This window comes from Pleurodeles waltl, chromosome 6, assembly GCF_031143425.1.
Source record: "Pleurodeles waltl isolate 20211129_DDA chromosome 6, aPleWal1.hap1.20221129, whole genome shotgun sequence".
Lineage (NCBI taxonomy): Eukaryota > Metazoa > Chordata > Amphibia > Caudata > Salamandridae > Pleurodeles > Pleurodeles waltl.
The window spans coordinates 312609448-312634980 of NC_090445.1; the positions used below are offsets into that span (position 1 = coordinate 312609448).

The 25533-nt window shown below is 43.8% G+C and overlaps 1 protein-coding gene across 2 annotated transcripts in view; it reads right to left on the reverse strand.

The window, feature by feature from the left end:
* The window catches only part of BCL2L2 (BCL2 like 2), a 190457-nt gene that overhangs the window by 154114 nt on the left and 10810 nt on the right, over positions 1 to 25533 (reverse strand). For both annotated transcript variants that reach the window (XM_069238114.1, XM_069238113.1), the window contains exon 2: positions 2328 to 2505. The gene's annotated coding sequence lies outside the window, so the exon portion shown is untranslated. The remainder of the gene's footprint in view (positions 1 to 2327; positions 2506 to 25533) is intronic.

The window sequence follows — 25533 nt, forward strand, 5'->3', positions numbered from 1 at the left end:
GTTTTGTTACCGCCTTGGCCATCGAACTTGTTACATGGATAATTGCATGATTGCTGATATGTTTGACTGCGAGCGAACTTCTTTTTTCCTTTTGTGCCTCTCCTTCGCACTCACGCTCATGGCGGTCATGGCACTTTGAATCGGCTCGCTTATGTCAACTATTTTACTTTTCATTTTCAATTTATGTGGCAAGAAAAGTCCAGTTAGGAATTTACAACGCTAATAGCTCTAACTCAAGCAAATGCAAGACCCATTGCATTGTAAATGATTTTTATAGTTGGTGCCCATTTTGAAGTGGAAGAAACTTCTGGTGTCTTCCCCCCACAGAAGTGTCTGGAATTTCCTTCCTCCCTCTCCTTGTCCCAGTCTGTCTGCAGGCATAATACGCTACTGTTATGTCTTTTGTGTAAGCTGAGGCAATGTCTTTGAAGTCAGTATGTCCCAGCCTGTTAACACCCACATCCTCTATTGTGTGGCTGTCTGGAAGGAACACACAAAGAACAACTGCCAACTACACCTAGTTGTATGACCAGGAACAAGCTACAGGCACCAAATGGTTAGGGAAATAAAATGTCAACTTTCCAAAAGTGGCATTTTCAAAATTGTGACTTAAAATCAAACTCTACCATTAAAGAGAGTTTTAAGTTGCAATTCCTCAGGCGCCAAACATGACATTCCCACCTGCACCCAGACAAAAAAATCACCTATTAAAAAAGGTAAAACAATGTCATCCTTTGGTGTAGGTAGGCTTTGCAATAGTGAAAAATGAATTTGAGAGTTTTTCACTACCAGGACATGTAAAAATGGCCACATTTTTATATACAGCACACCATGTGCTGTTTAGGGCCTACCTTAGGAATTACGTATTAGAACTAAAAAGGAAGGGTTAGGCCTGGCAAAATGTTTATTTTGGCAGTTTGAAATGGCAGTTTAAAACTACACCCAGGCTGCAGTGGCAGGCCTTAGACAGGTTTTAAAGGGCTACTTCAACTATCTAAACGTGACATATCTGACCCCCAGTGAATGCTGTGGACGGGCCTTGCTGCGTAGGCTGCGTGTGCGAGGTGCATCCTTCCCACTGTTGATTTTTTTTCCATATGGTCTGGTATTGTCCTGCATTGTCGGGTTTAGGGAAGGATAGGACGAAAGATCTCTGTGGTGCTCCATTGCCACATTAACCTTGGTCCTTGGATGTTCCTAAAGGGTCTGCTGGAAGAGGTTGGGGGGCCGAGGTCGGAAAGGACTTTTTTTTTAGTGGCCACATTAGTGGCCAAAAGGGACACTGCCCAAACCTGGAAACAGCCGGAACCCCCCTGGTTGGAGGTCTGAGGGAAACGGGTGGACTGGTGTGCACATCAGGAAAAGCCGATCTTTGAAGCACAAGTATGCCCCAATACATGACAAGATATGGGGTGGGAGGTGCACACATCTCGGACTGCTGGTGTGATGCTGTTGTTGTTTACTGATCTTTCTCTTCTGTCTACTATCCAGTGCACACTGATTATGTTAATCGGTTGTTGGTGGATGCTGCTGATAATTGTTAAAACTAATAAAATTTGGTTATTAAAAAGGGCTACGGTGGCACAATAAGTGCTGTAGGCCCACTAGTAGCTTTCAATTTACCAGCCCTGGGTATATGGCATGCCACTTTTCTAGGGACTTGCAAGTAAATTAAATCTGCCAATTGGGTGTAAGCCAAGTTTACAGGAGTGAGCACAAGCACTTTAGCACTGGCTCTAGCAGAGACCTAGAGCCAACAAAAAACAAGTGAGCAAAAAAGGAGGAGCGAAGGTAAAATGTTTGAGGGAAAACCACACTAAGGAAGTCAGGATTAACAACCACCTACAAATCCAGTATCCTGCAAAGGCAAAGAGAGACTAGGCGGTGGGGTGTCTCAGGTATAAGGCGGTGGGGTGTCTCAGGTAAAATGCACACAGAATGTATGTCAAATAAACTTACCAGTGCTGACAAAAATGGAGCTATGAAAAATGTGAGCCAGTAGGCCAATAGGGAGCTGGTCAGATTACCTGGATTTGAAGTTTTAGGATCAATAAAACTTTCCATGAAAATACGGTCCAAAATTCTCCAAACTAGCACTAGGCTAGCAAATGAGTAGAAAGTACGAACAGCCAAAAATGGTTAACTCTCCCATCGACTGATTCCAGAGAGGAAAGCTGAATCACCCTCAAGCCTTCTGGATGAGCTCTTCATGGGGAAGGGGCATGGGAGAGAATTCTTGAAGGCTGATGAAAATTGTGTTACTGCACACATCAAGATTTTCAGCAGAGAGGCTTTGGACATGTCACCCAGGATATTTTCATACCTACCAGAGAAAGAAAGGCTGGTCTGGATGCACTCATTGGAATCAGGGACTTCAATAGTAAAAGCAATAGGTGACGTCTAGAAACCTTGTGCCATCCATCCAGACTGTACCAGGATGAGTGCAGCTTGTTCCCAAGAGCAATGCACATGAGAAAGCATCAGGCAAGACTGGCAGGAAAAATCCTAGAAAAATGAAAATGGGAGATAAAAGGAGAGTCGTTAATACAGATGCATAGATGTCCCTATATAACCAACTTGGTGGCATTATCCTAGAGAGACACAAGTCTTATATGCCTTAGTCCAGAGATATAAGGGCCTGATAAACACCTACAGCCTAAAGGAAAACAGAGACAGACTAATTCTGGAATAAAAAATAACAAATGTAAAGTTTTAGTGATTTTTCAAAGCGCATTACAGCAAATACTCACAGCTGCTTCCCTTCAGAGATAGCCTCAGTTTTGGGTGCCAAAGGTTCAATATGGGAAAGTTATCTGTACAAGCAGCCCTTTGAGTTAACATATGGTTCTGGTCACCTGAAGTGGAGTTGTGCCATCCTTCTCTCCCTTTCAAGCCCTTTGTCTAAACTTAGAATGATTAACTGGGTAACTCAGAGCCTTACTAGGAGAAGTAATTCAGTCTTAGCATACCCCTAGACAAGATATCAAGTTATGGAAACAACGCTATTCTTCTGCGATGAGAGATTACGTTTTTTTAAAGACTCATGAAGACTAAGCTCTTCCAACAATACCTTTGTATATAGGATATAAAACCTTTGAAATCCCAGGGCAAGCAAGACATATTTGTACTGTTTTTCTTGGGAGGAGTGGAGGTAAACTACCCGTTCCCTTACAGACATTTGAGAAAAATGTGTGATTTGGGCCAAAGTTTGAGGGATCTAGAGCATTCCTGGTAACAAAAGGTAGTGGGAGTCATACAAATAACCAAAACCATGGAATACCCATAGTGACTAGTTTTCAGAAATACCTAGGTTTGGAAGGTGTCCCTGGGTGGTAGGCAAGCCTGGCCCCAAACTCCACAACTACTTGCATCACCAAAATGGGTTGTTTTTTTCTGGCAAACATTTGATTCCGCCATATTAGATTTTGGGGCCTTTCCCGCTGCAGGTGATAGGCTCACCCATATAAATGTGGTTCTGTGTTTTTTAATCAAGAGATGGGTGGGAAAACAAAATAGTAGAACAGTTGTTATTCTCAACTGGACGTATCTCTGTTTTCAGCTTCCCCATGTAAACCAGAGTGCAAAGAACAACACATTTCGCAAAAAGCCCTCTGTGTCACATGTATCATGGGTAACCCTAAATTCAGAGTTGCACAAAAACACTACTCCAAAACCCAGTATCTTTGGCACATTTAAAAAATGCATAGGTTTCCTTCATACCCATTTTTTATTCATTAGATTTTGCCATATGAATTGCTGCACAGTTAGTACACAATGAAAAATAATTTTAAGCTGCAGCTCAGTTATCGGCTCTGGTATCATGTATTTTTGGACAATCAAGAAACACTATTTCTCCATGCAACAAGAAAGGCCTAACAGTGGTAAGGTTATTTTATTTCTGCAAACTGGCCATGGGTAATGGCCATACAGGCAACAAATTACAGATGGAACTGTATCACCGATTGATATTTTTCCCTAATTATTTTCATTATTTTTTCAAGTCAGTGATTAATTTCTTTTAGAATAAGGACATGAAATCTACCCAAATGACCCTTCGTTGAGTTTGGAATGTCTACTTTTCAGTAACATATGGTTTTTCGGGTTCAGCCACAGGATTCTCACCAATTTCCACCACGAACTACAAGTAGGTTGAAAGCACAAAATTAGGAAAAATTTACTATCACTTAGATAAATGCCAAAACTATTGTTTAAAATGGTTTTTTTAGGTCTCGCTCACCAGACAGGTCTAGCTGTCTCATTTAAAACAACCTATTGTGTCCATTGATTATTTTATTGTCACTCTTAACTGCTTGCTTCTTATTTGATGGCTTGCTTTTCTCTTCCTGTGCCTGTAACTCATCTGGAACATTGTCTCTTTATCATCCATTTGACTGGAGCTTTAAGAGCTCATAGAACTACAGGCAGCAGGCCCGAGCCGGGAACTCTACCGCAAATGTAAATAGCTTAGATGCGGTGATATAAAGACAAAATGGTCATGCTGGCAGCGGAATGACAGCAGGGCAATGTGGAGTATAATGGGAACAGAATCTATTACAACCCGGACTAAAGAGTAGCTACCCAAATGAGGCGGGCTCGTTCGGGGAGGTGAAGGATCAAGGTCTGGACTACAAACTTTTGCCACTGATGTGCCGCAAGTGAATATACAAGGTAAGTGGAACTTCTTTGACAATGCGGAGGACGCAATGCAGTTAATCGGAAACAACTGACTGGAGGCTGGGGGAACCATGTAACTATTGTATAGTTACATTTTTAAAAAATAATAAATTAATGGTGTGGACAACAACCCTATTACGTATAAGCTCGAGTGGGTGGGTGCTTCATAATGGATTGAGAATGCCATGCAAGTCGGAGGTGACTGGAGAGACATACGTTTACAGCTACTCCTCAGTGTGTGTCTAAGACCTAGGGACATGCCTACCAGGGAACCCTGAGGTAATGAGGTGGCTCCGCACCAGAAGTTTGACTGATGTGGGTGGGTGGGTGGGTGGGTGGGGGGGGGGGGGGGGGGGGAGGAGGAGGAGGAGGAGTTGGGGATGACATCATCTGTGTCGATTGTGATGGCCGAGTTGGGGTGGGCCACCACATCAGACGAGAGAGGCGGGGAATCAACGGTAATTTGATTCATATGGGGATATTTGTTCTACATAACCAGAGAGAGGGGTACTGAGTATATATAGCACAATGATACACTGACATGATCGAGTCGGGAAATACAAGAGATACACATGATAGGGATAGCGCTGTCGTGGAACGCTAAAGGGCTATAGAACCTCATTAAGCGTCAAAGAATTTGGTCCTATGCAAGGAAACACTAGGCGCAGATAGTGATGCTGCAGGAAACACACCTGCTACCAAGTGAACATAAGAACCTACAATCCAAATGGGGGGGGGGTCTACGGTACTCCAGCTTCACCTTATCAACCCGCGGGGTACTGCTGTGGGTGGATGCTAGCGTCCCCCTAGAATCGACTACTGAGCTGAAAGCAGCAGATGGGCGGTATGTAGGAGTGGCGGGCAAGAGAGGTGGTAGACCCACTGTGCTTCTAAACACATACATCCCTAATTTCAACACGCCTGACTTATTTGAGAAAATGGTGCACCTTCTGACACCCTATGTTCACCACAACGTAATTTGGATGGGCAATGGTGTATTGGATTGGCATTTAAACAGCTCCAGGCCTCCGCAAGACCACTTGGTAGATCCTCCAGGGCGCTGCTGGAACAGACAGACAGGCCCCACACACTGAAGAGATCTGGGAGATGTGACATGGACTGCAGGTGAAATTAGAAGAGGCCCAGGATATCCTTGGAAATATGATTATAAACTGGTACAGAACCGCAACACAAGCAGGGGGACCATCCTGGTAGACATTTGGCCTTGCTAGTCAACAGGGAAAGAGGGGAGAATGTAGTAGTGTCCATTAAAGATGCAAATGGTGTACTTCTGAATACCCAAAAGAACATTTTGGCCTGATCTGTGGAATTTTACAAGAGACTTTATGTACAAACAGGTTGCGATGACGCTGCAGGCATAACAACCATTCTTAACTAAGTATGTATCACTACAATAGACAAGCAAGCAAGAGCCAAACTAAATGCCCCAATTGACGATTTGGACATAAGGCACATCAAGCACATGAATACGGGGGGAAATGCTGGATATAGATGGCCTGGGTGTCGTGTTCTACTAGACGCATGTGGACCTGTTGTAGGCGCCATTGCTGGCTGTGTACACGTCGTAATTTGAGACAGGCGTGCTGCTGGCAGCGATGATGGAGGCCAATTTTATAGTCTTGCCCAAACCAGGCAGAGACCCCACAGACTGTGAATCTTACCGTGCCCTATCGATGGTCACTGTAGACGTGAAAATACTGGGGAAAATGATGGCGCACACATACTATTTAAAGTGGCTAAAGCCATTATGCACACAGATCAATCTGGGCTTGTAGGAGGTCGCAACACCACCAGTAACATCCGGAAAGCTTTCATCATCGTGGAGCAGGCAATGAAAGGGGGGAGCCCCTGTGCGGTTGCTAGTTTGGACGTCCACAAGGCCTTTGACACTGTTAATTGGATGTTTATGACACATGCTCTACAGAGGCAAGCCTTGGAAGCAAATTATTTAAGGTAGTTGAAGTTACTGTACACAGACAGCAGAGAAACAGTGAAGGCAGGACCAGAATTTCAGACAGCTGGCGGACTGAGATGGAGACCTGACAGGGGTGCCCGCTATCGCCGTTGATATTCGCTCAGCTTATCTGCTCTAGACAGGATAACACTGGGATCATTGTGGGAGGCAAGCGAGGAGTCAGTGCCAGCAGTATATCATCCTCATAGAACTAAGAAACCCAACAGTTACATGGGGTGATGTACATGAAACATTGGTAGAGGTCTGGGCCTATTTGGCGTTCCGGCTGAATCCAGACAAGTTGGTTCTCTATCCCATCCCAGCGACGATTGATGTGTTGGTGAACTTAGCCAAAGTAAAAGTACAGACAACATCAGTTAAATATCTGTGGATTTACCTAAGCTTGGATATATCTGAGACTTATGCTTCCAATATGGGGGCGCTCTTAGATAGCCTTGACAGCAGCGTACAAAAACGGCTGTGATTTCTGATGTCCCTAATGGGATGAATAGCTGTAAGTAAAATGATCATGCTGCCCTGGGTGTTGTACAAGTTACAACACATGCAAATGTGTATGCCAGAGTCTGCTTCCGTAAGCTGAACAAGCTGCTTCAAATACTATACTGGGGGCATAGGAGCGCGTAGATTAGCATGAAGGTTCTACGACTCCTGTGAACAACGGATGCTGCAGGCCCCAAATTTCAGGGCCTACTACGAGGCAGCACATCTACATAATACATTATCATAGTTCCATAAGGGGGATGCTGATCCAGTTGCAAGTATGATGGCCTGCCTGACCCAGCCCTGGAAGCTACTGGCGCTGTACCTGGCAATAAATAGGTATAGAATGGGCCTGCCAGAACAAGTTCGGACCCTAATATATGTTTGGGACGTGCACCCCGCTTAACCCCACAATACTCACATTCCTCTGGCGAATGGGGGAGGGAAGTAGCTCACACTGCATAAGGGACCTGTATGCAGATGACAGGATAGTGGGGTATGCTGACTTTTGCAGGAAATGGGCTCTCACAGGTAGCTGCTTTCTTGAGTACAGTGATTTGGCAGCAGCCATACGGAAGGCCTGACTAGGGTTCCCTCAGGAACAGGAAATGCGCGTTCTGAATCAAACACTACTGGACATTGGGGACAGAGAAAACTCATATACCCCGCTTGTGCAGCTCACTGTCACCCGCATTAGGTCAGTGAAAACAAAATGGGAGGGGGGTCTGGGTGAGGAACTGAGTGAGTGCGAGTGGGCATCTGTGCTGGGTAACTGCAGAAGGGTGACTCGGAATGCACAACTGAAGCTAATACATTACAAATTTGCCCATAGGGATTATATCACGCCGCATTGGTTACATAGGTTGGACCCAGCTAAACAGAAACACTGCCCAAGATGCAGATCCAACCTGGGAACTTATATACATATGTTGTGGACATTCCCAAAGTTGGGAGCCTTTTGGGGTGAGGTGATTCAAGTGCTCAAGGTTTTAACTGAGCTACCATTGTTCCCCATGATGCAGTTATGCCTACTGGGTAAGGTGGCCAAACCAAACATACCAAATATGCAGATGGTAGTGGAGCTGGGGCTAGCTGTAACAAAGAAATGTATATAATTAAGATAGATGACTAACCATCCACCCACTAAGAAACAATGGTTAGAGGAACTGGTGCGGTGGGTACAGGCGGGATGTGGGTTAACACAGATTGGTGTGCAGCGGGACCAATCAAAGAGGTAAAATGAAGTGGGACTTCACTGAGATACCACTACAACAAGATGATGGGCCTGCAATGGAACAGAAAGCGGACTCTGGAGAAGAATAAAACGTAGTATACTGGATGTCATGCGGGGGGTTTGATTGCTGGGCGTTGGAGCCTCCGGGTGTGTTATATACAGCCTTTTTATGGTGTTTATGTCCTGTGTCCTAACACTCATCTAAATATTATGTGGAATGATCTCCCTCTCTGGATCTAAGGGAGTTGTGGTGGCGGTGGGGGGGGAGGGATATTATTATTTCTGTATTGTTATATGATTGCAAAAATCAATAAAAGAAATATGAGAAAAAGTAACTGATTTCATTAAGGCACAAGTCCATAAAGGTGCTTTGTTATGATAGAGCTTGCTTTGGAATTGAATTCTGTGCAGCTTGCAATTTCCCAAAAATCATCAAAAGTAAAGGATTAGAAAAAAGTTGAATCTCCATCCGGAAAGGGCCATTGTCACAAATCCATTAAATTGTGCAACCATAGTAACACATTTCCATAACTTGACTTCAACCTGGACACCAATCTCATCCTCAGGGAATAGTGCCAAAAAATACAAGGATGGCCTTGCACCAACTCTCAATTCTAAGAAAGGCAAAGCATTTACAATGCAACTTCAGAACTTTTGTTTGAGGTTACAGGGACGTTATAGTTTGGTTGACGTTTCACTCATACAAAACCATAAAGTTGAGCAGTTATAGGTATACTTATAGTTATACGTATCTGAAGAAACTATAACTATAACTGTTGAATTTCAGTGTATTGGGCCATTGTTGGCCTGCACTACTTTGGGCTCATCGTTGTGTCATATACAAAGTAGTATGTTGAAGTACACTGGTCTCTTATGTGCATGCACCGAGATGTCAGGGTCCGAGGTGCTTGGCAATTTCCTGTTTCAGCTTCATGATAAAACTACCTTTTGCACAGTGTTCTTGATGGAATCAGTCTTGTTTTCCAACTTTACTGTACCTCACTGTTGCATTTCCCTTTGTGTGAGGCTTAGTTCACATTCCATGTATTCACCTAAGCTGTATCAGTCTAAGTATCATTTGGGTGAATTTACTAAAGCCGTAATACTTTGCAATGCAGCTGATCAAGAAGCTTTTACAGTCCAAAATGAAAGGGCAGTGATTGATGGCTGAAAAAGCCTCCACTGTCCTTCCCTGTTCAGGGCAGGATAAGGATACAGGCCTCTAACTCCCCCAACCAGCACCCATACCTGTTTAAAAAAAAAAAAAAAAAAAAGGTAATAGTGTGCAGTCTTTCACACCTACATTTCTTTTAAAAAATACTCACATCCTGGGTTGATCAAGAATGTAGATCTCGCATTGCACTGTTGGCACACAGGTCTGATCAGTCATGAGTTATTTATCAGCCTTGTAAATCAGAAACGACTCTCAACTTTTCTGGCTGAAGAGGAATCACATACATGCGCACTCTTAGCAGCTACTTAGCTAGCCACTTTTAAAAAAAAGTGTAGAATCTCTCTACTATTTATGCACTTACTATCAGTATAACAACATACATGCTAATGTTTGGCAACGGATAAGTGGGAGAGTTAGAAAAAAATAGTACTGGTAGACCTGGCATCCTTGGTGTGGTCTCCCCTGTGTTTGCCTCTGCTTCCTATGTTGTGACTGTGTGCTTGACTTTGTTTTTGCTAGTTTTGGTACTCTGGGCACATTACCACTGCTGACCAGTGCTAAAGTGCAAGTGTTCCGTGTGTAAATTGTATATGTAATTGGCTTTTCCATGATTGGCATATTTGATTTACTAGTAGGTCCCTAGTAAAGTGCACTAGAGGTGCCCAGGGCCTGTAAATCAAAAGCTACTAGTGGGCTTGCAGCACTGGTTGTGCCACCAACATGAGTAGCCCTGTAAACATCGCTCAGACCTGCCACCGCAGTGTCTGTGTGTGCAGTTTTAAACTGCCAATTCAACCTGGCATTCCAAATCGTCCCTATTTCTACATGTAAGACACCGCTAAGGTAGGCCCTAGGTAGCCCCATCAGCAGGGTGCAGTGTATGTTAAAGGTAAGACATGTACTGACTGATGTGTTTTACATGTCCTTACAGTGAAATACTGCCAAATTAGATTTTCATTGTTGCAAGACCTATGCCTATCATAGGTTAACATGGGGGCTGCCTTTAAATATCTTTTATGTGTAGTTTCCCTTTGGGAGCAGATAGAGATAGGAAGTTTAGGGTTTCTGAACTCACAATTTAAAACTACATCTTTTGGTACAGTTGGTTTTGTCAGTTTGAAAATGCCACTTTTAGAAAGTGGGCATTTTCTTGCTTAAACCATTCTGCGTCTCTGCCTGCTTGTGCTTGTGTATTCCACGATGGGTCAGACGGACAATTGGGCTGTTGTGAATTTCCTCTAGACAGTGACACAAAGGGAGTTGGGGTGTAGCCTGCATATCTTGATGGGCCATCTGGGCTAAAGTGGAGGGAGGAGTGGTCACTTACATCTGAATGGGCTGTGCCTGACCTCACACAATCTAACCCCCTGGTGTGTGTCTGGGGCCAATCCTGGATCTTGTGAACTACAGAGGCTTTCCTTTGAAGTTTGTCAACTTCAAGGGCAGAAAGGGGTATAAGTAGTGGACCAAAAACCCCAGATTTTTAGATTATTTCTGAACTCAAGAGGAACCTCTGCTAAGGAGAAGAGCTGAAGGAGTATTGCCCGTTCGCCTGTGACTGTGCTTTGATGGATTGGCCTGCAGTTGCTGCTTCTGCCTGAAAGATGACAAAGATTGGGCTTTGTGGTATGTTCCTTCTTCTGAAGTGTCTCCAAGGCAATGGAGTGAGCTTACCTCCTGTTTTGAAGTCTGAGGGCAATCAAAGACTTCCTCTGCCAGCACCTGGACTCTCTGCTGAGACTCCTACACTGCCAAGTGGTGCCCACTCCAGTCCCTGGGCCCCTGAATGGTGAAGCTGGTGGAACCAAGGCAGAAATCCACGCACAGGAGCTGAGCTGGGAAATATCTGACGCACCATCTGTAACATGGCTGTAAAAATGAAGCACCACTGGCACCGCAGCTGAGAAATGGATGCACCACCTGCATCATGGTTGCAAAATCGACGTATCACCTGTACCGCGGCTGGAGAAGTGACAACACCCGCTTGCAACTGCTGAAATTTACGCAACCCCCACACAGCGTGGCTTCTCATCACATTGCAGACAGATTTTGCACGCATCGTCGCTGGGTGTGAAAAATCAACTTGAACCTGCCCGGAGCTGAGATGCCCGTCTGGAAATCGATGCATCACTCTCTTGCTGGAGAGAAAAACAATGCATCGCCTACCCAACCAGAGAACAACAGGTGCACAGCCTCACTTGCGAGTAAGGAATCAACGCATCGCTGACTTTTCCAAAGCACGCTCGCAAGTGCGGCTTTATTTTTTTTTACGCAAACCAGGTACTTTGTGTAACATCAATGCATCCATTGTTTTCTACTGAGTAAGACTCTTTTTAATTTAAAAATTCATAACTTTACTTGTTTATGTTGGATTTTTGTTGTTTTGGTCTTGTTGGATTTAGATTAATATTGGCTATTTTTCTAAACTTGTGTGGTGTCCATTTTGTAGTGTTTTCACTGTAGTACTGTGCACAAATACTTTACACCTTGCCTTTAAGATAAGCCTGACTGCTTGTGCCAAGCTACCAAGGGGGTGAGCAGGGGTTATCTTAAGTGTGCATCTCCATTTCCCTGACTAGAGTGAGGGTCCCTGCTTGGACAGAGTGCAAACTGACTGCCAACCAGAGACCCCATTTCTAACAAGTACAAATGTAATTTCTCAATTAACTTGCATTTGAGTGAACAGAAGTTTTAGAGAGAAAGCTACATAAACAAAATCATAAGTGCTGCAAGGCCTTTTTCCCCTCAGGTGAAAGGCCTTTTTTTGGCTATTTGGGGCAGTTCGCGCCTAGGCCCTTCTAACTTTTTGTCCACGTAAGCTACCCACACCAAATTTGCGTCCTTTCCAACATCCTAGGGATTCTAGAGGTACCCAGAGTTTGTGGGTTCCCCTGAAGAAGACCAATAAATTAGCCAAAATACAGCGAAAATGTAGTTTTTTTTGTTTTTTTACAAAAAAATGGGAAAAAAGGGCTGCAGAAAAAGGCTTGTCGTTTTTTCCCCTCAAAATGGCATCAACAAAGGGTTTGCCGTGCTAAAATCACCAGCTTCCCAGCTTTCAGGAACAGGCAGACTTGAATCAGAAAACCACATTTTACAGCACATTTTACTGAGACATATCCCATTTTTACTATTTTTTGTGCTCCTTCCAGTTAGTGACAGAAATGGGTGTGAAACCAATGCTGGATATGGGACAGCTAAACATTTCTGAAAAGTAGACAAAATTCTGAATTCACCAAGGGGTCATTTGTGTAGATCCTACAAGATTTTCCTACAGAAAAAAACAGCTGAAATAAAAACATATTGAAATTGAGGTGAAAAAAAACAGCCATTTTTCTTCACATTTTACTCTGTAACTTTTTACTGCCATGTCTGATTTTTTTAAAGCAATATACCGTTACGTCTGCTGGACTCTTCCGGTTGTGGGGATATATAGGGCTTGTAGTTTCATCAAGAACCCTAGTTACCCAGAGACAATAAATGAGCTGCACCTTGCAATGGGTTTTCATTCTATACCGGGTATACAGCAATTCATTTGGTGAAATATAAAGAATGTAAAATAGGTATCAAGAAAACCTTTGTATTTCCAAAATGGGCACAAGATAAGGGGTTGAGAAGCAGTGGTTATTTGCACATCTGAGAATTCTGGGGTCCCATACTATCATGTGAATTACACGGCATTTCTCAAATAGATGCCTTTTTTTACACACTATCTTACATTTGGAAGGAAAAAATGTAGAGAAACACAAGGGGCAATAACACTTGTTCTGCTATTCTGTGCTCCCCCAAGCCTCCCGATAGAAATGGTACCTCACTTGCATGGGTAGGCCTAATGTCTGTGACAGAAAATGCAACATGGACACATCACATTTTCCCAAAGAAAACAGAGTTGTTTTTTGCAAAGTGCCTAGCTGTGGATTTTGGCTTCTACCTCAGCCGCCACCTAGGGAAACCTACCAAACCTGCTCATTTTTCAAAACTAGACACCTTGGGGAATCCAAGATGGGGTGACTTATGGGACTCTCAACCAGGTTCCATTACCCAGAATCCTTTGCAAACCTCAAAATTTGGCCACAAAAACCCACTTTTTCCTCACATTTCGGTGACAGAAAGTTTCGGCATCTGAGAGGAGTGACAAATTTCCATCCACCCAGCGTTCCCACAAGTCTCCTGATAAAAATGGTACCTTACCTGTGTGGGTAGGCCTAGCACCTGTGACAGGAAATGCCCCAAAACACAATGTGGATACATCACATTTTCCCAAAGAAAACAGAGCTGTTTTTTGCAAAGTGCCTAGCTGTGCATTTTGGCCTCTAGCTCAGCCGGCACCTAGGAAAATCTATCAAACCTGCACATTTTTGAAAACTAGACACCTAGGGGAATCCAGGATGGGGTGACTTGTGGGGCTCTCACCAGGTTCTGTTACCCAGAATCCTTTGCAAACCTCAAAATTTGGCCAAAAAAATGCACATTTTCCTCACATTTCAGTGACAGAAAGTTCTGGAATCTGAGAGGAGCCACAAATTCCCTTCCACCCAGCATTCCCCCAAGTCTCCTGATGATACCTCACTTGTGTTGGTAGGCCTAGTGCCCGCGAAAGGAAATGCCCCAAAACACTATGTGAGCACATCAAAATGATCAAATACTAAAGTACCTGTTTTTGCGGGGGGACCTGCGTTTTTGGTCCTGGGCTCAGCAGCTATATAGGGAAACCTACGAAACCCAAACACTTCTGAAAAGTAGACACCCGAGGGAATCCAGGGATGTGTGACTTGCGTGGATCCCCCAGTGTTTTCTTACCCAGAATCCTCAGCAAACCTCAAATTTAGCTAAAAAAAATAAAAAATAAAAAAATCCCCACATTTCAGTGTGGGATCACCGCACCAGGACACATTTCCTACCACCCAACGTTCCCCTCAGTTGTCCGGTAGAAATGATACCTCACTTGTGTAGGTGGGCCAAGTGCCTGTGACAGGGAAGAACCAAAACATGTCGAAATTGAGGGGGAACCAAAGCGGGTCTAAAAGGGTAGTTTATAAAAAATAAATTTAGGCTGTCAAGTGGGGCAGAATTTATATCAGTATAGATGCGACAAGGGGGGCAGAAATGGCGTAAAATAAATTTGCCCCCCAGGAGAACGACCCTTGCATGAAACTGATACAAAAAAAATGCAATCCCTGGTGTCTAGTGGTTTCTGCCCTCCTTGGGGGCAGATTGGCCTAATAAAAATAGGGCGATCTCCCCCCAAGGGGGGCAGAAATGGCCTAAAGACAATTTGCCCCCCAGGGGAGCGACCCTTGCCTAAGGGGGTCGCTCCCCATATATATAAAAAAAAATAAAGTAAACAAAAAAAAAATATATATATATATATTTATAAACACATACACACATCCCTGGTGTCTAGGGGTTTCTCCCCCCCGGGGGCACGTCGGCCTGATTATAATAGGGCGATATGCACCCGGAGGGGTGTGGGGGGCAGAAATGGCCTTAAATTAATCTGCCCCCCTAGGGAGCTCCCCTTATTCAACCTAAAAATAAAAAAAACCCTGGTGTCTAGTGCGATTGGGCAGCAGAAATGCTGAGAAAGACATCAAAGGAAAGGCCTTTCCTTTCCTTTGATGCCTTTCTCGGCCCCTCCACGTGATTGGAGGAGAAATGTTTTTGGAGGGGTAGGCCTCTGATGAGGTCAGCGCGCGATCGGGCACTGACGTCATCAGACACCACGGTGGGGTTGGGTGTGTTGGTGGAAGGGGAACTGATCCCCCTACCTTCCCTCCAGGGGAGGGAGGCGCCAGGCCCTCGGGGGGAATGCTAGCGCTCCCCGAGGGCCCATGTGAGGACGAGGTGGTTACGTCCCTGGCACCTGAGCGCCAAGGCAGCGGACGTAACCACCATGTCCCGGGCACAAAAGGGGTTAAGGTGGAGTGTTCCCTTGTTCATTCTAAGCTACTTTATGCTCTGTTACATTTAAAGCGTTTAACAAATGTTTCATAGGTGCAAAGATCAGACTGAAATTAAGGATGTTAAAAAACTGAACCAATCAAAGACAGGAAAACAAAATTTATCAGTTAACACCAATGATCTAAATACTTCAGGTATTATCGGTATTTGGGGAGTATAGCATTGTTGAGCATGCAAGACTAACTTGGCGATCATATAGTAAACTATGAATCTAGGTGAAAAAGAGTGCGCATCCTGAGTAACAAGAATATGGCAGTTCTGCCGGCAAGGATGGCAAAGGTATAGGTCAGAATTACGGGTTTTAAGGTATTTCACATAACTGATAAATATATGCTGAAATTCAACAGGGTAAATCTGTGCAGTATTTACTGTATCATGCAGATTCTGGCATGTTAAACAACAAAAACCGCAAGTTATTCCCCATATACTCATAATGGGTGCTATTTACCCCACCCATTAAATAACAAACCCCATGGTATTATCATTCCTCATCCCCTTACTTATTAACTGAAGTTTGAGGTGCTGTCTTATCTCAGGCACTCCTACCAGGCATCCATTTCTTGAAGCACTCAAGAAATGCATCCATTTCTTGAACCACTCCATTTAAGTATTAAAGGGGAACACGCGCATCTAAAGTCCGGTTCTCTTTTGTGCACTTTTGCAACAGATAAACACATCTCTACTACGTGCTTGGCCTGTGGTAGGGTTCTTTCTTACAGTGCTTTGGCCCATTTGGCTTTTTTATTTGTAACATCATAGCATGTGCTGCCAAGGGCCTATGTTATATTTTTTTCCTTTTACAGCAGTGCATCACCTGTGACTGACAGCAGTGTTTTGGCCTTTGTGTTTTTTCTAAGGGCAGTGAGGCGTGGTCTTGGATGTGGTGCGAGGACCTGCCTTCTTCAGCTGGACAGAATAACATGAGGAGAGGGGGCTTCATTCATGTTGGGAAAGACGGTGGTTCACGGGCAAGTAATCTTCAAAAAAAGAGAGACAATGGACAGCAAGTCTGTGCTTGCTTATTAAACAAAGACAAAGCACATATTTTGCCCTTCTGCCTGCATATCGGGTAAGCGATGCAGGGACCGTGCTTATTTGGTATGTTCCCCTGGGATTAGGAGGGATGGTAAGGGACACTAGTTAATTTTTAAATGATTGCAAACAAATAAACTAGCTGTGTCCATGCCTTCCCTTTCAGATCAAACCAGTCAAGGAACAGAGGTGTTTTTTTTAAAAAAAATTAAAAAAGCTGGCCTGTGCTTTGTTTATCTGATGTTATAAGCAGCTGGTGATTAATTGATGAATACATAATTCTTCAATGTGTCTGAGGAGTTGTCTTTTTGAGAATGGAGTGTATAATTTGTCTATATTCCCAAATGATATTAAGCAAGCATTAAAATACTGGACTCTTTGGTCTTGGTATTTAAGGAGTCATTTGGTCCTGCTTTCACTTGTTGGTGTTCATTATGGGGAAGCAGAGCGGGAAAGGAAGACGACTACCGCTTTCCCACTTAAAGCAAACAGGGTTAGCAGATTCAAGGAGAAGCCATCCAAGGAAGATATTTTCTGATATGGCTCGTAATGTGAGTGCAGCAGTTGAAAATATGATCAAGTCAATTTATTATCCATTTCAGAAGTAGCAGGGAGATCAAGGGGGTCTTCCATTCCCCTCTCAGGTCGGATTCCTCTCGGCTGTATTGTACTTCTCCCTTCCTAATCTCTTTATCCTGGTTATCTCTCGGTTATGTGACAGAGGAGTGTGGGGTGGGAACTCCTTGAGAGAAGTTCATTCAGAAAGAGGAACTGGAGACCCTGCTGTCATATTTATATTCTGCAACTGTCCTGCATAATAATCAGCCATCTACCAGTGGAGATTGTTTTAAACAGTTTAATAAGCCAGCCTTCCCTACGTTCCCTGTTAATTCGCCAGTCTAGGGTCTTTTAAGGAGGGAGTGGGGGGTCCAGAAAAGACACCTCTGTTCCTAGATTCATGTGAATACTATAGCCATTAGCAAGAGGGTGGTTTAAATCTTGGCATGATATCAGGGGTTTAAACTGTTTATACCTCCCAGTCTTTGGTCAAAGAATCAGTCTTTATTTGTGGCTATTCAAGAGGAGGAAGATGCCTCTCAAACTCTGGCAGCAATGGCATTTCAAGCCAAATATTCGTCTTTTATTACCTTTAACATTATGAAAACGTCTATAATGACAGCAAGTGGGAAGGTGAAAGAGAGGTGCCAACTGTATATTAGAAGCTGGGAAGCAGATTTGTCGCAGCAATCTTGACAGCTAAAAATGCCTTTCTCAGGTGACAAACATTTTGGAGATGAGCTTGAGTATGTCATTTGTAAATCAATCAAGAGCAGAAAGCATATACAACCCTTCAGATTTGAGTGCCGGCGTTCATCTAGGAATGGAAAACCACATGATTATCAAAGGAATAAAAAAATGTGAACATTCATCTAACACGTCGAGATTTCAGTTTAGCCTTCAGAAGGTGATTTCTACTAATTCCCTTGTTTTGAAGAGCAATCAGCGTTCCTGACAAAGCTCAAACAAGGGGAGTATTGGAAGTCAATGGAGGAAGATTGAGCCCCTTTTCCAGAATCTAGCAAGAAAAAAAGACAAACGGGTGGTACAAGCCATGTCACTAGCTACTGTTTGAAGTTTCATAATGTTATTCATGACAGACGCTTCCTAGTGCCTTTTCCATAGACTTTAAAGAAGAGGCATGCCTTGCAGGAGAGCGTTTCGATTCTGGTACTAAAGGATGCATGGTTTCCTATGCCTACCCTCGGAAGAAGTCAGGGTTGGTATTCTCCGTTTGTCTTGATGAAGAAGGTTCCAGGGGCTATCGATTGATAATAGCTTTAAAGGATCTAAATGTTTATCAAAGGACAGTGCACTTCAAGTTGAATATACTGTAGCATGTGATTCTGTTGCTAGCATCCTTGTTTCTCTAGGATGTCTATCCGCATATTCCCATTGGGCAGAACATCAGACATCTCTGAGGTTTGCATTGGAACCTTTCTACTGGCAGCTTCAAGTACTACCCTTTTAGATAAGAGTCTCATCCAGGGCACTTTTCAAGATTTTACTCCAGTTGTGGCCACTGTTCACAAAAAATGTGTTTAGAGCTATCCTTAATTAGATGACCTTTTGATGATTTCTCATTCTTAGGAGACATCAAGGAAAATCGCTCAGACTGTGGACAGTAGAGTTTGGTTTTCCTCTCAACCTGAAGAAATCAAACTTGATTCTATCTCAAAGCCTCTTCTCCACTGGTGCATGGTTCCGGAAGGATGAAGGTCTCATCTGGCTTCCTCTGGAAAGAAGGTTCAAGCTTGTTCAGAAACTGTTTAGCCTTCTGAATGCACACCAAGCTTCAGCAAGTGAGTTCCTAGAAGTCCACGGCGGTATGGTATTTGTCTTTGCATTTTAATTTTAGTAGGCTGTAAAAAAAATTCACCTTATTGATGGTGAGGGTATTTTTACATTCTCCTTTTTGGGTGGCTTGTGTATTTATGAATCCATCTGCTTGGATACATTTGGGTCCACTGGTAGATCATATTCCTCTTCACTGGAATCCAGCATCAAATGACTGCAGCCAACCTTTTGTTTTTTAATTATCACAGCCTGGTGACTAGTTCAATCAGTGGCTAGTTCCTAGAAATTTAGGAACAGGAGTTCTCTTTCCCTCAGTCTCAGATAATGATAACAATGTATGCCAGCAAAAGGGGTTGGGGAGCTGTGCTGGATTCAAGAACTGCTCAAGGACATTGGTTAGGCAAGGAGAGGAATCAGTCCCCGAATTGAAAGGAACTCAGGGCAGTGTGGAAAGTGCTTCACATGTCACAATGACATTTTAGGTTCAAATGTGGTAGTGGTAGCAGACAATTCAGTGACTATGACCTATCAGAAAAGGCAGTTTGAAACAGGATCAGCTTCCCTAAATCACTTCGTTCGATCAATAATGGATTTGGTAGAGAAGAATTTCTTGTCTTTAAGGGCAATACATAGCCAGGGCAAAAGCAATGTGTTGGCAGATACCCTGAACAGAGTGTTTTGCTCATGCCGAATTTGAAAGTATAAACAGAAATGTTTCAGAAAATGTGCTTACTGTTCGGCAGGCCTCTGGTAGATCTTTTTGAGAACAGTCAGAATAAGGCGGCCCTCTTTTCTGGAGGTTTCAGGACCATCTAGCAGCTGGGGTGGATGCCCAAGGGTGTAGAAACCCTATAGTCCAACACCCAGGGCATATAGTTTGGGGTCAAGGACAACAAGTTTTCATGTTTATTTTTGTCCTTGGGACAAGTAGTCCCAACCCCCTTAAACACAAACCCTTTGGCTGTCAGTTTACAAAGAAGGAAAGTGCCTGCAGTTCAATGTCTACATGAGCCCCCTCGCCGACATCGTACGCAAGCACGACATCATCACCTCCTACGCCGACGACACCCAACTTATACTCTCCCTCACCAAGGACCCCGCCAGCGCCAAGACCAACCTACAAGAGGGCATGAAGGACGTCGCAGATTGGATGAGGCTCAGCCGCCTAAAGCTGAACTCTGACAAAACGGAAGTCCTCATCAACACCCCATCCGCTTGGGACGACTCCTGGTGGCCGACAGCCCTCGGCACCGCACCGACCCCCACAGACCACGCCCGCAACCTCGGCTTCATCTTGGACCCTCTTCTCACCATGACCAAGCAAGTCAACGCTGTGTCCTCCGCCTGCTTCCTCACACTCCGCAAGATCTTCCGCTGGATCCCCGCCGACACCAGAAAAACCGTGACCCATGCCCTCGTCACGAGCCGCCTGGACTACGGCAACACCCTCTATGCTGGGACCACCGCCAAACTCCAAAAACGCCTGCAACGTATTCAAAACGCCTCGGCCCGCCTCATCCTCGACGTACCCCGCAACAGCCACATCTCCGCACACCTGAGACACCTGCATTGGCTCCCAGTCAGCAAAAGGATCACCTTCCGACTTCTCACCCACGCACACAAAGCCCTCCACAACAAGGGACCGGAATACCTCAACCGTCACCTCAGCTTCTACGCCCCCACCCGTCTCCTCCGTTCCTCTGGCCTGGCGCTCGCTGCCGTCCCTCGCATCCGCCGCTCCACGGCGGGTGGGAGGTCCTTCTCCTTCCTGGCAGCCAAGACCTGGAACACCCTCCCCGCCAGCCTCAGGACCACCCAGGACCACTCCGCATTCCGGAGACTCCTCAAAACCTGGCTTTTCGTGCAGCAGTAATACCCCCCCCTTTCCCCCTAGCGCCTTGAGACCCGCACGGGTGAGTAGCGCGCTTTATAAATGTTAATGATTTGATCTGATTTGATTCTGCAGTTGAGGTAATATTTGTGTCCATATGTCAATGCTGTTTGAACTTGTATTCATGGTTCATTAATGCAAAGCCTTTATGATTAGGGTGAGCGCACTAAATAAACTTTCTAAGGTCACACTGCACTACTGACAGTGGTTCTAGTAAAACATACACATTTGAAATGTTTAACAATATGAGGCTACGTATAATGCTCCCAAAATGCTCTCTGATTAGATGCAGATGTTTGCAGAAACTTGTAAGCATGATTGACGATTCTTTGCTTTCAAAATAAAATGTTCAGAAAAAAATGAAAGTAGGAAATAGGTTTTGCCAAATTACTATGAAATGTTAGGTACTATTTCTTTGAAACATTTAGTAAAATGTACTGATGCATGCTAGTATCTTAAAAAATATTCATAATGGAAAATCAGTTTAATCATGTTCAATAAGATTATGGGAAACATGAAAATGAACAAGCTCTGGCAAAACTAACCGATTTGACATTGGTGGTCTGTCTTTTGGTTTTGTCAATGCGTGTCTTGTTTTAACATGACTTCTGTAACACTTTATCGTTGTGGGAGATGCCAGGCCTTCGCCATTGTAACAAAAAAGGGCAAAAGCAAAAAAAAAAAAAAACTAAATAATTAAATTTGGTCTAAAAAAAACACACATTGCCATAGAACAAAACTAGTTTGTGTGCCAGTAGGCTCCTTGTGGAAAAGCAGCATGCTATGACTCATAGTAAAGTCAACCAACAGATGGATAGAGAGAGAAATATAATTTTAATAAAAACAAAATGTCTAGTTTAATGCCAGACCTAATTAGGGGCCCAATTTTTCAAGAAAATCACAGACAAGCTCCCATGGTGTCTTTGCATTAGTGACTTTCAGGAATTCACAAGAATTTACAGAAGCAGACCACAAAATCGTACTCCTAGAACTGTATGCATGCGTAGAATTGCTCATGCTAAAATCTAATGTGTGCTTACAGGTTTACTATTCCTCCAACCACTTTTTTCCCAACCCTGGAATAATGTCTACTTCTGCATTTGTCAGAAGTAAATTTCCAACCTTTCTCAGTATGGGAAAAGATTAGAGAAGAGCTAGTGAAAATCCTTAAAACATGCAAGTTGTTAGGTTTGACTCAAAGACATTCCAGCCTTGGAGCTGTTGCTTACTGCTTCCTTCAGCCCCAGTATGTAGATCTGCAGAAAGGAGGCAAAATAAGAAAATTGCTATAATAGGGCTTGGCATTGCTAGTATTCAAGCCCTACTACAGTTTATCCCCCGTCATAATCAGAGAGGCTATAATCAGAGCGCTTACATAATGGTATTGCAGTCATAATTTGTTCCTGAACTACATGACACCAAAGGGACAAGAATATTTTTGTTAGAGGACAAGTAGATTTGTGAAGCAACCTGTCCCATGGACAAGTAGATATATTGTTAAATTCCACACAAATTGACAAGAAATTGGCCAAAAGACATCCGGTGTGCTTGCCCTCTGATTCCTTTGATTTTGCATCTACTCATGAGTATTCAGAGGGAGAATGTAGAGGTAACTCTTCATTGTCCATTCTGGGCCCTGGAGACATTATTTTTCTTTACTCACAAAGATATTAGTAATAGGTGTGTTCTCTTCCTTTGGATCCACATCCATTACTCCCGCCATCCCAGTTTCCACCATCATGCCTTCAGAGGTCCAGGGAGGTGAAGTGGAGGTTCAGAAGAAGAGGCTTAGGAGATTAGGTCCATCAGGTTATGTGGCTGGGTTATCCAAGCTTCTAGAAGAGATTCTCCTCACCAAGCACATGCTCATCCTTTGGGCTTCGTTTTATAAATGGTATTAAAGTAGAACATTTTTAACAAGTTTTTGTACTCCACAGAACAGAACATACTGCAGTTTTTTACAGGATGGTGTAAGGCTCCTCACTGGACAGACTTTTATTCGCAGCCTTGAAGCAATAGGAAAATCTGCGAGTCCAGGTTTGACTGTCCTCATCTGCCAAAGGTAGGGGCGACCTCTTCTGGCAGCCACAGTGCCACCGACAATGGAACATCTAAGCAGACAGTGCCCTCCAGAAAGTGCCCCCAAAAGGAAAAACACCAAAAGAAAAAAACCTCTGATGGTGATCGGAGACTCCCAGGAGGCTGATGAGGATGGTAGAAGACCAGGACTGCCACAAGGCTCAGAAGGCCAGGGGTGTGGAATTTATTAAAATATCTACTTGTCCAGTGGACAGGTTGCTTCTCAAATCTACTTGTCCTGTAAAAAGATCTACTTGTCCCTTTGGTGCCATGTAGTGTGGCGACAAATTATGGCAGCAATCTCATTATGTAAGTGCTTTGATAATAGCCTCTCGGATTATGCCAGGGCTACTACCATAGTAGCGCTTGAATACTTGCAGTTTCAATCCCTACTGTAGCAATTTCCTTATTTTGCCACCTTTCTGCAGATCTGCATACTGGGGCTGGAGGAAGCAGTAAGCAATAGTTCTAGGGCTGGAATGCCTTTGAGTCTGCAAACCTACTAACCTGCATGTTTTAAAGATTTTTACCAGCTTCTCTCTAATATTTTCCCATAATAAGAAAGGTTGGACATTTACTCCTGACAATGGCAGAATTAGAACTTCTTCCAGGGTTGGGAAGAAAGTGGCTGGAGGGAAAATTAACTTGCAAATGCTCAATAGATTTTTACATGAGCAAATCTACACATCGTATTTACCCATGCTAAAATACAGTTCACAAATATTTTATAGGGTACGACATATACCATGGGTGCACTTTTGTGACTTTCTTTAAGAATTTGGGGCCACATGTAGGTAGGTTCAGATTTGCGACCTGCAAATTGCGAGTCGCAAATCCGAATGTAGGATGGTGTCCCTGACACCATCTGTGATTCGCAAGGGCTTCGCAAATGCCCGCCTCATGAATAATCATGAGGTGGGTCGCAATTTGCGACCCCCTCGCGAATGGTGGCCCTCACAGGGATGGTGGCCTGCTGGAGACAGCAGACCACCATGTCTGTGACTGCTTTTCAATAAAGCAGTTTTTTTTTTTGTAATGCAGCCCGTTTTCCTTAAAGGAAAACGAGATGCATAACAAAAATGAAAAATGAAACGTTTTAGTTTCATTTTTTCAGAGGAGGCAGTGGTCCACAGGACCACTGCCTCCTCTGAAAAAATGTTTACAGTGACATTCACAATGGGGAAGGGGTCCCGTGGGGATCCCTTCCCTTTTGCGAAAGTGTTAGCACCCATTTGAAATGGGTGCAAACTGCGATTGGTTTGCGCCCGCGTTCGCGGTCACAAAACAATCCTACATTGCACTGCGAGTCGCAATTAGGAAGGGAACACCCCTTACTAATTGTGAGTCGCAAACCCGTTTTGCGATTCGGTAACCAGGTTACCGAATCGCAAAACTGGGTTTGTGCATCGCAGTGTGCTTTTTGCATGTCGCAAACAGCGAAAGTCGCTGTTTGCGACACGCAAAAAGCTACCTACATGTGGGTCTTGGTCCCTAATTAGGTCTGGTGTTAACAAAGACATTTTGTTTTTATTAAACTTCTATTTCTCTCTCTTTCGGCCGGCTTTACTGTGAGTGATCGCATTCTGCTCTTCCACAAGGAGCATATTGCCACACAAAGTAGTTTTGTTCAGTGTCAGGAACTACAGTGGCAATCAGTGACGGAACTAAACTGGAGGGTGCCCCTTTGTAAAGAACATGGAGGAGCCCCCTCTCCAGACTCACTCAGGGCAAGTGCTGTGCTGAAGGGGCCCCCTGGAGGGCGGCTGCGGGGCCTTTGTTATGCTGCTGGTGTGCTTTTAGAGAGTTCAAAAACTTTTGGGGGGGGGTTTGCCAGTGTTTGTTACAATGTTGAGGGCCTGGTAGCTCCCACAACAATAAAGTGTTACAAAAGCCATGTCAAAACAAGACACGCATTGATGAAACTAAAAGACTTATAAAAATATGTCAGATCAGTTGGCTTTGTCAGTGTTTGTTTATTTTCATGCTTCCCATAATCGTGTTGAAAATGGTTACACTGAGTTTCCATTAGAAATATTTTTGGGAAATCCTAGCATGCATCAACACATTTTACTAAATGACACTTCATTTGCATATAATCAGAGAGCATTCTGGGAGCACTATACTTAGCCTCATAGCCTAAACTTTTCAAACATGTATATACACGTTTTTCTTTTGGTACTGGAACCAACGTCCGTAGTGAAGTGTGACCTTAAAACATTTATTTACAGCACTCACCCTAATAATGAAGGCTTTCAAATAATGAACCATAAATACAAGTTTGAACAGCATTATCTTTTGGAAACACATTACCTCAACTGCAGAGAGTTCCACTCTCTGTAATCAGGCAGCCAAAGGGTTTGAGCTGCAGGGGGTTGGGCCTACTTGTCCCAAGGACAAAGTAAACATAAAAACTTGTTGCCCTTGACCCCAAACAAGATCGGGAGCAAGAAGACACCAATAGGAGCAAAGATACAGCACAGCAGCACTGGTAGACACAGAGGCAGGAGCAAAGACACAATGAGAAGTTCTGCCTGGGATATACGTAAAAACAGGAAGTGATAGAGAGGAAGAAGTGAGGCCATCCTTGATGGATTGGGAAATGCTGGCAGGAATACATGGTAGAGACTCCATGGTGGACTGGTTAAGTAAAAACACTT